The sequence below is a fragment of the Callithrix jacchus genome, chromosome 3 (assembly GCF_049354715.1).
Source record: "Callithrix jacchus isolate 240 chromosome 3, calJac240_pri, whole genome shotgun sequence".
NCBI classification, from domain to species: Eukaryota; Metazoa; Chordata; class Mammalia; order Primates; family Cebidae; genus Callithrix; species Callithrix jacchus.
Window position 1 is genome coordinate 45497313 of NC_133504.1, and position 14045 is coordinate 45511357.

Below are 14045 nucleotides of genomic sequence, written 5' to 3' on the forward strand. Positions count from 1 at the left end.
TCTGAGCAACCAAAGATTTGAAGTGACCCCACCAATATACTGTATTTCCTGGCATCCTTAGACCTGAGAAGAGAAGCAGAAGAGATACCATGGGTTTCTTTGACTCTGCCCTGGGTCATCATAGCAGCCCATTGTTGTGGATATGGCATTTTTCCTCTAGTTCTTCTGAGGCTTTCATTGCTTCAACAAGTATTGAGCCTTTCCTGATAATATAAATGAGATTAAAATAGATATAATATGACCCTCATAGGGCTGTGATCTTAAGGTGTGTGTGTGTGTGTGTGTGTGTGTGTGTTGGGGCAGGGAGAGAGACAAACAACAAATAAATACACAATTTAAAGTTGCGATGAATGTTATGAAGAAAACAAATAGAATTTTAAAGTAGAGAGTAAAGGAAACGGGGAGAGTCTTTGGGTTGGATGGTCAGGAAAGGTCTTGTTGAAGAGGTAACTCTTCAACTGAGTCCCAAAAGGAAGAAGTCAGTCATAAGAGTGATAAAAGCATTCCAGACAGGGAATAGAGTGTACATGGCCTTGAGGGTGAGAAAGAGATTGGCAGTCTCCAGGAACTGAAAGAAAAGCTGGAGAATAGGATGAGGTTGGAAAAGTGGGCAGACACCTGGTGATTCATGGCTTGTAAGCCACAGTGTTGCATTTGGGTTTTATTATAGGTGTCTCGGCAGCCACTGGAGGATTTGAAGGAGGGAGTGATATTATCTCACCTCTGGCTTTACAAAGTCACTTTTTGGTGTGTACTGAAAGTAGTAAAACCTATTATACTATTGCAATGGTCCAGGGATAGCTATGTTAGAGTCAAAGTATATTTTGGAAGTAAAACTGACAAGAATGGTATGTGCATTGGATGTGGAAGGTGAGGGAAAGTGAGATACCATATTTGTCTTGAATAACTGGTTATATTATTGAATGAAATGGGGAAGACAGAGAGAGAAAAAGATTTGGGGACAGTGATGGTGGTAAAATTACCTTTTCTGTCCATATTACCTTGGAGATGCCAAATGGAAGTGCATCCGGACTAGTGTTAGGGGTTAGAGATGCAAGTGCGAGTGTTATCAGCAAATATATGACATTTAAACCAAGGGAAATGGATGAGGGTGGATAATGAGAAATTACTTAATGGGTACAATGTATATTATTTGGGTGATAGATACCCTAAGAGCTCTGACTTCACTGCTGTGCAGTCTAGGCATTTAAGAGAAATTACACTTGTACTTCATCAATATATACAAATAAATATTTTTTTAAAATAAGAGGAAAATATAAGCACGCATTCTTTCAAAAGGAAAAAAAAGATGGAGGAGTTCACTTAGGGATAGTGAAGAGGGCTCAGGACTGTGCATGTGAAGAGTGGTATGAGGTGTAGGCATGCTGCAAGGGAAGTGGCCCGTCCTGAGGGATGTATTCTGGGTAGAGACTTTGATTTGAGGAATGGGGTGGGAGAATGTAACTATTTTTAGGTAGTCATTTCAATCAAGATGATGTTAAATTTGAAGAAGCCTGAAGTCTGAGAGTAGTTGCACTGAATTGAGTGCTAGAGTAGGAAATATTCAAACCCACTAATAATGCACAACATATGTACTGGGCAGTGCATGATAAGCCCCACCTCAACCTCAGCCCAGGGGATGCTGCAGTCACCCAGGTGCCCTGACAGGTCCCCCATAGCAGGGCCAGCACTCACTGGAAGCAGCTCACCACTGTCGGCACCCACTGCTCTGAGATGAGGGTAGCTGAGCAGACGTGAGTCAAGCCCTGGTAGATGCCGACCTGCCCGGGCCACTGCCCCACACTTGCCCCTAGCCTGAGGCAATGCCAGATGGGCCACCCACAGACTGCTAACAAAGGAAAAAAAGATTTGGAGGGATGCAGTCTGGGATACTGCCCCCCGCCCTCACCCCTCCATGGTCGTTTCCCAAACTCTGGTCCTCTTTCCTCCTTGCACAGATTCCCTTCCCTCGGTCCATCCAGGCATGCTGCCCCCTGCTGAGGTGCCTTACAAGACTCCAAGAGATACTCTGATTCATCCTCATCTGCCCCTAGCGGGAGAATGGGGAATGTGAAAGGCACTCTTGATGTATTCTTGCTGCTATATAGGGCCTTCACCCGTGCCCCCTGTGCCTTTCCTAGTCTGAAGCCCCTGTCCCTACCTAGGGCTTAACCCACCCGGGGGCTCACCTGAAATCCCCAGCAGAAGGAGCAGCGTGAATGCACAGCCAGCAGGGCCCATGTCTCTGTCCTCAGGTCCAACCCTCCCTGCCTCCTGAACTCAGGATCCCAGGTGGAGGCCAGTGGGGAGTAGCTAGAGAAGTGGGGGCAGAGCCAGCTTCTCCTCCTAGATGGATTCCTCTGCTTTGGTCTTCACCCCTGCTAGATCCTATAATCTCAGCACTTTGGGAGGCCAAGGCACGTAGATCGCCTGAGATCCAAAGTTTGAGACCAGCCTGGCCAACGTAGTGAAACCCCATCTCTACCAAAAATAGAAAAATTAACTGGGTGTGGTGGTGTGTATCTGTAATCCCAGCTACTACTTGGGAAGCTGAGGCAGGAGAATTGCTTGAGCCTGAGAGTTGGAGGTTGCAGTGCGCCAAAATTGCGCCATTGCACTCCAGCCTGGATGACAGAGCAAGTCTCCATACCCCACCTCACCAAAAAAAAAAAAAAGAATTAACTAGATTAACTAAGCCAGCCAGGCTCTGTGGCTCATGCCTGTCATCCCAGCACTTTGAGAAGCTGAGGCGAGGAGATCCCTTGAGACCAGGAATTTGAGACCAGCCTGCCTGGCCAAAATGGCAAAACCCTGTCTCTACTAAGAAAACAAAAATTACCCGGGCATGGTAGCATATGCCTGTAATCTCAGCTACTTCGGAGGCTGAGGAAGGAGAATCACTTGAACTTAGGAGGTAGAGGTAGCAGTGAGCTACACTGCAGCCTGGGCCACAGAGTGAGACTCTCTATCAAAATAATAATAATTAACTTGCAACTTTCTAGAGGCCAAGCCAAAAAAATAAAGTGTGCCATACACATTATATCATTGAATAATAAGAACAATACTCTTTAGTCAGGAGAAAATGTTTCCCCCTTGTAACAAGCACATTGGTTAACATAATATGCAGTTCTGTAGGGGACTGAGAAACATTCCTCATTTTTTTAATTGTCTCTCAATGAATACAAACACTATGATTTTGAATCATGATAAAGGCATTTCTGTGAAGAGACAAACTAATTTAATTGAAGTATTTATATTTCTTGTTATGTAATTTGAAACAAAAGTGGAACTTAGAGAAGATGCCTCTTTCCTCTTACAAATACCACTGCTTCCACCTATGCTTTGGCGAGGCCCATATTCTCTCAAAGACCTTTGGACTTTCTCGGCATTTTTTGTAAACTGAGGAATCTAACTTGTATTTCCACACCTGTGGAAAGGATAGTTCCAGAGCCAAATAAAAGTATCAGAGATCTCAAGATGGCAAGTCTCACATCCCTGTATTTAAAAAAGAATGGTAAGGCCTCCGGACAGAAAGCAAAAATAATGTTTGCCATAATGCCCAGAAGTTTAAAATCTTTATTATAATTCAAGGTATCCTTTTGGTTTACAAAGTGACTAAATCTTCTAAGCATAAACTATTGTCTAGAAATGTCATGGTAATTCTAAATAGTTAAACATATGTGATCAGTTACAGAAGCCTGATAGCGTTTTACATTTGCCTGACATTTTCATTCACACAGTGGCTGTGTGAGTAAAGCATGTTTTCATTCCCTTTATAGATGAGGGAACTGAGGCCCTTGGAGGTTAAATGGCTTAACTAATTATACTGCGCAGTAACAAAGCTATTTCTTCTGTTTCCTAGTCTGTAATTATATTTAAACCCAGATCTTCTGAGTCAAAATCCAGTTATCTTTCCCTCCTTGCTACAGCAGCCTCCCAAGTCCAGGAAACCTTATTCATTCATCCAGCAATCACTTACTCAATACCCATACCAGGAACCGTTCTAGAATAGAGGTATGACAACACAGGAAAAGCCCCTGTCCTCAAAGAGGTTGTGTTGTAGTTGTAAGTCAGATCATGACAAGTACTATGTTTAATAATAGGCTTAGGTACATAGGGATTTGGGAGTCGGACATAACTTTTAAATAAGATGGTCAGACAAGGCATCACTGAGGTGATTTCTGAGCAGAGCCCTGAGAGGTAAGAGAGGAATTGAGCCAGGTGGATAACTGAGAGAAGAGGGGTTGAAGCATGGAGAACAGCATTACAAAGTTCCTGAGTCAGGGATGTGCTTGGGACATTTGAGAAACATTATGGCCAGAGCAGAGTGAATGAGGGGCTCCAGCAGTCAGAAATAAGGTCAGACAGGGAACAGAGGCCTGATGATGTAGACTCTTGCAGGCTATTGTGAGGACTTCAGTTTTTATTCCTAGTGGAATGGGAAGATAGTTGATCTGACTTAAATTTTAAATGAATCACACTGGTGAGTGGATTGCTAATGGTAAGGGATAAAAGCAGGGAAACCAGGCAGAAAACTATTGCAGTAATCTGGGCAGGAGGTGATGGTGGATTTGGAACAGGGATATAGAGACGTGGTAAGAAGTGACAGATTCTAGTTGCACTGTGAAGGTAGAACACACAGGACCGGCTGATGGATTAGATGTGGTTATGAGAAGAAGAGAGGAGTCAAGGATGACTCCAAGGTTTTTGGCCTGAGCCATTGGAAGAGTGGAAGTACTGTTTACTGAGATGGGACACATTGTAGAAGGAGAAGCTTTCTGGAGGGTAGATGAAGAGTTCATTTGTAGGCATGAGTTTAAGATGCTTGATAGATGTCCAGCTGGAGACATCCAGTAGGCACTTGAATATATAAATCTAGAATTTGGAGACTTGGCCCAAACTGGGGCAAGATTAGGGTATCATCAGCATGTCATAGTATTTAAAGCCGTAAGCTGAGGTAAGGTCACCCAGTGAGTGAATATAAGTAAAGCCCACTGTGAATGCTAAGGATTGAGCCCACTGTGAATGCTAAGGATTGAGCCCACCTAAGTTTCATGAGATAAATAAGAACCAATAAGAGACTGAGAGGATAGCAGTGAGGTAGGCTGAGAACCGAGAGTAGTATCCTGGAAGCTGAGTAGAGAAAGTGTTTCGAGGAGGAAGCTGATAGGCTGCTACATGCTCCAGATGGCTGAGAACCAACCATTGGATTTAGCATCATGGAGAGAATAAAAGGGCAGTACTTTGAGATAGAAAAAGTAGTTCTGCTGTAAAGGGAACAGAGAAACAGCTGGCAAAAGAGGCTGGATGGCACAGTCTTTTGTTCTTGTCGTTTTACAACAAGAGAGAGATTACATCCTGTTTGTGTGCTAATGGAATTATGCAGCAAAGAGGAGGAAATTGATGACATAGGAAAGAAAGCAGATAGTGCTGCAGTGGTGTTCTTGAGCAGGGAACAGCTCCCAACTCAAAAATTGGAAGGTGAGAATGCTTAGGTTGGAACACAGATGGGTTTTCCTGTAACAGGAGCAAAGGCCATGGGTACAGATGCCAGTTGGTAGCAGGTGTGGTGGTGGAATTCCTCTGCTTATTGTTTCTGCTTCCTCAGTGAAACATAGAAGTTATCCATTGAGAATGAGGCTGGGAATGGAGGTATTGAGGACTTACGGAGAAATGTGCTAGTCATGTAGCAGTGTGGGAGATGAATGGACTTAGAAAAGAATAGTGTGACTGCTGGGCAGCTGAAAGGATCCACGTGAATTTCAAGTGAAATTGGCATAGTTGTGTGTTCACCAGTGCTGCTCAGCAATGTGGGTAGAGTCATGGAGAGAGCAGAGGGTTGACTGCAAGCAGGTTTTCAGAGGTAGGTATGATGAAGCAGGGACAGGGGAGTGATTACAATGAGAAATCATGAACTTAAGCTAGAAAGGAGGAAGGTAAAGAATGAGGAGGGTGTAGAGAGTAAAGCAAGATAAAGTCAGTAGAATATAAATGTTGATGGAGTTGAAAATGATTGGAATTGGCCTTCTCGCTGCAAGGAGTTCCAGAAAGCACAAGTGGGCCAGGTGCAGTGGCTCACACCTGTAATCCCAGCACTTTGGTAGGCCGAGGCAGGTGGATCGCTTGAGATCAGGAGTTCTAGATGAGCCTGACCAATGTGGTAAAACTCTCACCTCTCCTAAAAATCCAAAAATTAGCTGGGTGTGGTGGTGTGTGCCTGTAATCCCAGTTATTCAGGAGGCTGAGGCAGGAGAATCGCTTGAGCCCTGGAGTTAGAGGTTGCAGTGAGCCAAGATCACACCATTGCACCCCAGCCTGGGTGACAAAGCAAGACTGTCTCAAAAAAAAAAAAAAAAGGAAGAACAAATGGGTTGGCAAGGTGGGATACTTAAAATTGAGATTCTAGAAAGGGTGCAGGTATTGGTGATAATAAGGTCAGGAAGACCGTGGAAGTGGTGCCTAAGGTCTAGTGAAAGATCATTTAATGTTAAAGGCAGGTTATGATTAAAAGGCAGTGAATGTTGGAGGAGGGATAGGCGAGGGCTTCTCAGGAGTGTTCTGGGGTCTGTGCCCTCCTTCCCTGCCAGAGCTCCTGAAACTAGAGACTGGAATGGATCCATCGGCCAGAAGTCTTTGTTGACTGATCCTCAACTAAGATGTATCCAGCCAAACTGTGCTCCTTTTTTGACCACAGTTTTCCATTTGGTTCACAAAACCATGCTGGGAGACTTGGTGTTAGGAATTGTGTACTTACAACCAAAGCAGAATGCTCTTTCTCTCCAGCAGAACTGATGGAAAGAAATCTGAAAATTAATAGCTGTTATTAAAATATTAATAGATTTGAGAGGGGACTCAAGATGGCGCCGTGAGAACAACCCAGGATTGGAGCCCGCGTTGAATTCGCAAACGGTGAGTCAGTGCTGCATTTCCAGACTGATCTTTGTTGCCCACAGAACGGGGAAACTCCCAAGTATAAAAAGACACGGGACGCCAGGCAGTAGGTCTGCCTGGTGAAGCCGGCAGCCGGGGCGGCAGCGGCCGGCCCTACCCAGCAATCCCCACAGGGCGCGCTTGTCCGGGTGCCTTGTTGAACCGGCAACCTGAGACTTGAGAGGGCTGGACTTGAGACTGAACGAGACTTGCACAGTAGCCCAGCCCAGGGGATTGCAGGGACAGATCGCTTGGGATACCCAGTGGGACGAACAAAACCGCGATTTCAAACTATCCCGGGCAGACGGTCCGAGACGCTCTGTGGGGGAGGGGCGTCCACCACTACGGAGGCAACCTACCCCAACTGAGATACACGCCCACTGCTGACGCAGCCAGCCGTTGCCGAGGCAACCCGCCCCAACTGAGATACACGCCCACTGCTGACGCAGCCTGCCGTTGCTGAGGCAACACGCTACAATGAAGAGACTCCGCTGCAGGGCGTGGCGGAGACCACAGCAGAGCCGGCAGGAACAGTGTGAATCACACAACAGCAGGGCGGAGCCTCGGCAGCCAAACAGTGGCTAGTCTGCCTTTGAGCTGGGCAGGACACCTGATCGGACATCCAAAAATAAAGCCCAAACCCCTCAACACAGAGCATTTGAGAAAAAAAAAAAGGGTTGTTTAATGAGCTGTGTTGCAGCAGAATCAAACATAGCAGCCTAACAGCCCTGAATGAACAACAGAGCACACAGCTCAGCAATTAAACCCCTATAAAGTACAAACTGTCTCCTCAAGCAGCTCCCTGACCCCTCTATATCCAAAAGACTGTCATTAGGCAGGCATCATCCTGGGACAAAGAGAGCAGAAAAAGAAACTGGTAGCATCCCTCGCTGTGCCACGGCTACTAGAGGTGCACCCCAGACAAGCAGGGTCTGGAGCGGACCTCAACAGTCGTACAGCGAAGGGGCTAGACTGGTAGAAGGAAAACCAAGCAACAGAAATACTTCATCATCAACATTCTGGGTGTCCACTCAGAGACCCAAACGAAAAGTCAGCAACTACGCAGACGACCAGCGGACAAATCCACAAAGATGGGAAGAAACCAGCGCAAAAAGGAGGAAAACACCCGAAACCAGAACACATCGCCTCCTAGAAAGGACCAAAACTCCTCACCAGCAAGGGAACAAAGCTGGACGGAGAATGACTGTGACGAAATGACGGAATTAGACTTCAGAAGATGGATAATGAGAAACTTTTGTGAGCTAAAAGATCATGTATTAAATCAATGCAAAGAAACTAAGAACCTTGAAAAAAGATTTGAAAAAAGATTCGAGGAAATGATAACAAGAATGAATACCTTAGAGAGGAATATGAATGAATTAAAGGAGCTGAAAAACACAATACAAGAACTTCGTGAAGCAAACTCAAGTTTCAATAGCCGAATTGACCAAGCAGAAGAAAGAATATCTGAAGTCGAAGACCAACTCAATGAAATAAAACGAGAAACCAAGATCAGAGAAAAAAGCGCAAAAAGGAATGAACAAAGTCTCCAAGAAATGTGGGACTATGTGAAAAGACCTAACCTACGTTTGATAGGTGTACCAGAAGGGGACGAAGAGAATGAATCCAAGCTGGAAAATACTCTTCAGGACATCATCCAGGAAAATTTCCCCCACCTAGCAAGACAAGCCAACACTCAATTGCAGGAAATACAGAGAACACCACAAAGATATTCCGCAAGAAGAGCAACCCCAAGGCACATAATCGTCAGATTCAACAGGGTTGAAATAAAGGAGAGAATACTAAGGGCAGCCAGAGAGAAAGGTCAGGTCACCCACAAAGGGAAGCCCATCAGACTCACAGCAGATCTCTCGGCAGAAACACTACAAGCCAGAAGAGAGTGGGGGCCAATATTCAACATTCTTAAAGAAAAGAACTTTCAACCCAGAATTTCATATCCAGCCAAACTGAGCTTCAGAAGTGAAGGAAAAATAAAATCCTTTGCGAACAAGCAAGTACTCAGAGATTTTGTCACCACCAGGCCTGCTTTACAAGAGCTCCTAAAAGAGGCACTACACATAGAAAGGATCAATCAGTACCAGCCATTCCAAAATCACACTGAATGCTAAAGAGCTTCAACATAATGAAGAATCTACAACAACTAACAGGCAAAACAGCCACTTAGAATCAAAATGGCAGTATCAAATTCACACATAACAATATTAACCCTAAATGTAAATGGACTAAATGCACCAATCAAAAGAGACAGACTGGCAAATTGGATAAAAATCCAAAACCCATCAGTGTGCTGTATCCAGGAAACCCATCTCACATGCAAGGATACACAAAGGCTCAAAATAAAGGGATGGAGGAAGATTTACCAAGCTAATGGAAAGCAAAAAAAAGCAGGAGTTGCAATTCTCATCTCTGATAAAATAGACTTTAAAGCAACAAAGATCAAAAGAGACAAAGAAGGCCATTACATAATGGTAAAAGGATCGATACAACAAGAAGAGCTAACGATCCTAAACATATATGGACCCAACACAGGAGCACCCAGATACATAAGGCAAGTTCTTAATGACTTACAGAAGGACTTAGACTCCCACACAATAATAGTGGGAGACTTTAACACTCCACTGTCAATACTATACAGATCAACCAGACAGAAAATCAACAAGGATACCCAGGGCTTGAACTCAGACCTGGAGCAAGCAAACCTGGTGGACATTTACAGAACTCTCCACCCCAAATCCACAGAATACACATTCTTCTCAGCACCACATCACACCTACTCTAAAATTGACCACATAATTGGAAGTAAAGCACTGCTCAACAAATGCAAAACAACTGAAATCATAACAAACAGCCTCTCAGACCATAGTGCAATCAAGTTAGAACTCAGAATTCAGAAACCGACCCAGAACCGCACAGCTTCATGGAAACTGAACAACTGGCTCTTGAATGTTGACTGGGTAAACAACGAAATGAAGGCAGAAATAAAGAAGTTCTTCGAAACCAATGAGAATGAAGACACAACGTGCCAGAACCTCTGTGACACATTTAAAGCAGTCTCTAGAGGAAAGTATATAGCAATAAGTGCCCATATGAGGAGAATGGAGAGATCCAAAATTGACACCCTATCGTCAAAATTGAAAGAGCTAGAGGAGCAAGATCAACAAAACTCAAAACCCAGCAGAAGACAAGAAATTACTAAGATCAGAGCTGAGCTGAAGGAGATTGAGACACGAAAAACCCTTCAAAAAATCAATAAATCCAAGAGCTGGTTTTTTGAAAAGATCAACAAAATAGACAGACCACTAGCCAGATTGATTAAAAATAAAAGAGAGAACAACCAAATAGATGCAATAAAAAATGATAAAGGGGAAATCACCACAGATTCCACAGAAATTCAAACCATCATCAGAGAATATTACAAACAACTCTATGCACATAAACTAGTAAACCTGGAAGAAATGGATAAATTCCTGGACTCCTGTGTCCTCCCAAGCCTAAACCAGGAGGAAGCTGAAACTATGAATAGACCAATAACAAGGTCTGAAGTTGAGGCAGCAATTAAGAGCCTACCTCACAAAAAAAGCCCAGGCCCAGATGGGCTCACAGCCGAATTCTACCAGACACACAAGGAGGAGCTGGTACCATTCCTTCTAAAACTATTTCAAACAATCCAAAAAGAGGGAATCCTTCCCAAATCATTTTATGAGACCAACATCATCCTGATACCAAAACCCGGCAGAGACCCAACGAGAAAAGAAAACTTCAGGCCAATATCCATGATGAACATAGATGCAAAAATCTTCAATAAAATATTGGCAAGCCGATTGCAACAGCAAATCAAAAAACTTATTCATCATGATCAAGTAGGATTCATCCCAGGGATGCAAGGCTGGTTCAACATACGCAAGTCTATCAACGTAATTCACCACATAAACAGAACCAAAAACAAAAACCACATGATTATCTCAATTGATGCAGAGAAGGCATTTGACAAAATTCAACAGCCCTTTATGCTAAAAACCCTCAATAAACTCGGTATCGATGGAACGTATCTCAAAGTAATAAAAGCTATTTATGACAAACGAACAGCCAATATCATACTGAATGGGCAAAAACTGGAAGCATTCCCTTTGAAATCTGGTACTAGACAAGGATGCCCTCTCTCACCACTCCTATTCAATATAGTACTGGAAGTTCTAGCCAGAGCAATCAGGCAAGAAAAAGAAATAAAGGGTATTCAAATAGGAAAGGTGGAAGCCAAATTGTCTCTATTTGCAGACGACATGATAGTATACCTAGAAGACCCCATCGCCTCAGCCCAAAAACTCCTGAAACTGATAAACAACTTCAGCAAAGTCTCAGGATATAAAATCAATGTGCAAAAATCAGAAGCATTCGTCTACACCAATAACAGACTTAAAGAAAGCCAAATCAAGAGCGAACTGCCATTCGCAATTGCTACAAAAAGAATAAAATACCTTGGAATACAACTCACAAGGAACGTAAGGGACCTCTTCAAGGAGAACTACAAACCACTGCTCAACGAAATCAGAGAGGACACAAACAGATGGAGAAACATTCCATGTTCATGGTTAGGAAGAATTAATGTCGTGAAAATGGCTATACTGCCCAAAGTAATTTACAGAATCAACGCTATCCCCATCAAGCTACCATTGACTTTCTTCACAGAACTGGAAAAAACCACCATGAACTTCATATGGAACCAAAAGAGAGCCCGCATAGCCAAGTCAATTCTAAGCAAAAAGAACACAGCGGGGGGCATCACACTACCGGATTTCAAACTATACTACAAGGCTACAGTAATCAAAACAGCATGGTACTGGTACCAAAACAGAGATATAGACCAATGGAACAAAACAGAGGCACTGGAGGCAACACAACATACATACAACTATACAATCTTTGATAAACCTGACAAAAACAAGCAATGGGGCAAGGATTCCATGTTTAACAAATGGTGTTGGGAAAACTGACTAGCCATGTGCAGAAAGCAGAAACTGGACCCCTTCCTGACACCTTACACTAAAATTAACTCCAGATGGATTAAAGACTTAAACATAAGACCTGGCACCATAAAAACCCTAGAAGGAAATCTAGGCAAAACTATCCAGGACATAGGAGTAGGCAAGGACTTCATGAACAAAACACCAAGAGCATTGGCAACAAAAGCCAAAATAGACAAATGGGACCTAATGAAACTCCACAGCTTCTGCACGGCAAAAGAAACAGTCACTAGAGTGGATCGGCAACCAACAGAATGGGAAAAAATTTTCGCAGTCTACCCATCTGACAAAGGGCTGATATCCAGAATTTACAAACAACTCAAGCAGATTTACAGGAAAAAAACAAACAAGCCCATTCAAAAGTGGGCAAAGGATATGAACAGATACTTTACGAAAGAAGACATATATGAGGCCAACAATCATATGAAAAAATGCTCATCGTCACTGGTCATCAGAGAGATGCAAATCAAAACCACATTGAGATACCATCTCACGCCAGTTAGAATGGCGATCATTAAAAAATCTGGAGACAACAGATGCTGGAGAGGATGTGGAGAAATAGGAACACTTTTACACTGTTGGTGGGAGTGTAAATTAGTTCAACCATTGTGGAAGACAGTGTGGCGATTCCTCAAGGCCTTAGAAATAGAAATTCCATTTGACCCAGCAATCCCATTACTGGGTATATATCCAAAAGACTATAAATCGTTCTACTATAAGGACACATGTACACGAATGTTCATTGCAGCACTGTTTACAATAGCAAAGACCTGGAATCAACCCAAATGCCCATTGATAATAGACTGGATTGGAAAAATGTGGCACATATACACCATGGAATATTATGCAGCAATCAGAAATGATGAGTTCGTGTCGTTTGTAGGGACATGGATGAATCTGGAAAACATCATCCTCAGCAAACTGACACAAGAACAGAAAATGAAACACCGCATATTCTCACTCATAGGTGGGTGATGAAAAATGAGAACACATGGACAAAGAAAGGGGAGTACTAAACACTGGGGTCTATTGGGGGGAAAAGGGGAGGGCCAGTGGGAGGGGGAGGTGGGGAGGGATAGCCTGGGGAGAAATGCCAAATGTGGGTGAAGGGGAGAAGAAAAGCAAAGCACACTGCCATGTGTGTACCTACGCAACTGTCTTGCATGCTCTGCTCATGTACCCCAAAACCTATAATCCAATAAAAAATTTAAAAAAAAAAAATATATTAATAGATTTGACTCCCTCTTCTTCTGCTGCCTGCTGGGCATAATATATGGTTGGGTTTTTTCTTTAAAATTACTAAGAAAATTTAAACAGCAGAGAAATGTGTAAGGTAAAATAGAAAGTTTCCTTTCTTACTGTCTCCACTTCTAGCACCTCATGGGTTGTTTGTGAGCATCATTCCAGATCTCTCTCTCTCTTTTTCTTCTCTTGCTGCCTATCCATATATATTTGTGTGGGGCCCATATACACATGTCTGTGTAATACATATATTTTATATATATATTATAAAATATATATATTATAAAAATATGTATTTATATATTATAAAAATGTGGTTGCATTCCTTTTATATATATAGTATGCATATATTTTCATCACAGAAAAACATGAAGATATTCTATATATCATTATACATGCAGCTTAACTTTTTTTAAAGTCCTTCCATGCCAGTATGTACCAACCTGATTACTGTTCTTTAGAATAGCTGCATAACATTCCACATACAGAAGTAGCCTAACATTAAAATCATGCCTGTGTTGATGGACACTTAGATTTTCTTTATTTTTTGCTATTATAAATTATGCTGAAGTATATATGTGTGTGTTTGTGTGTGTGTATTCTTTACCCTTCTTGAGAAATTGCTTCGACAAGAATTGCTTTGACACAGAAGTATTAAAGAAAAGACAATGTGCATTTAAGAATCTGACCTCTATTGCCACATCATCCTCCAAACAGATGGCACCAATTCACAGTGATGGAGAGTAATCCCTTTCCCCATGTGCTCATTCACACTGATTATCTCTACCTCCAACCCCTAAATTTTGGCCAATTGGATGGGACCATTAGGAG

The 14045-nt window shown here is 42.8% G+C and overlaps 1 protein-coding gene across 25 annotated transcripts in view; it reads left to right on the top strand.

Annotated features, from left to right (window-relative positions):
- Nucleotides 1–14045, top strand: part of SH3D19 (SH3 domain containing 19) — a 206407-nt gene that overhangs the window by 63364 nt on the left and 128998 nt on the right. For 4 of the 25 annotated variants that reach the window (XM_078366407.1, XM_078366419.1, XM_078366416.1 and 1 more), the window contains exon 2: nucleotides 6839–6909. The exons of the other annotated variants lie outside the window; for them this stretch is intronic. The gene's annotated coding sequence lies outside the window, so the exon portion shown is untranslated. The remainder of the gene's footprint in view (nucleotides 1–6838; nucleotides 6910–14045) is intronic. 25 annotated transcript variants of the gene reach the window in all.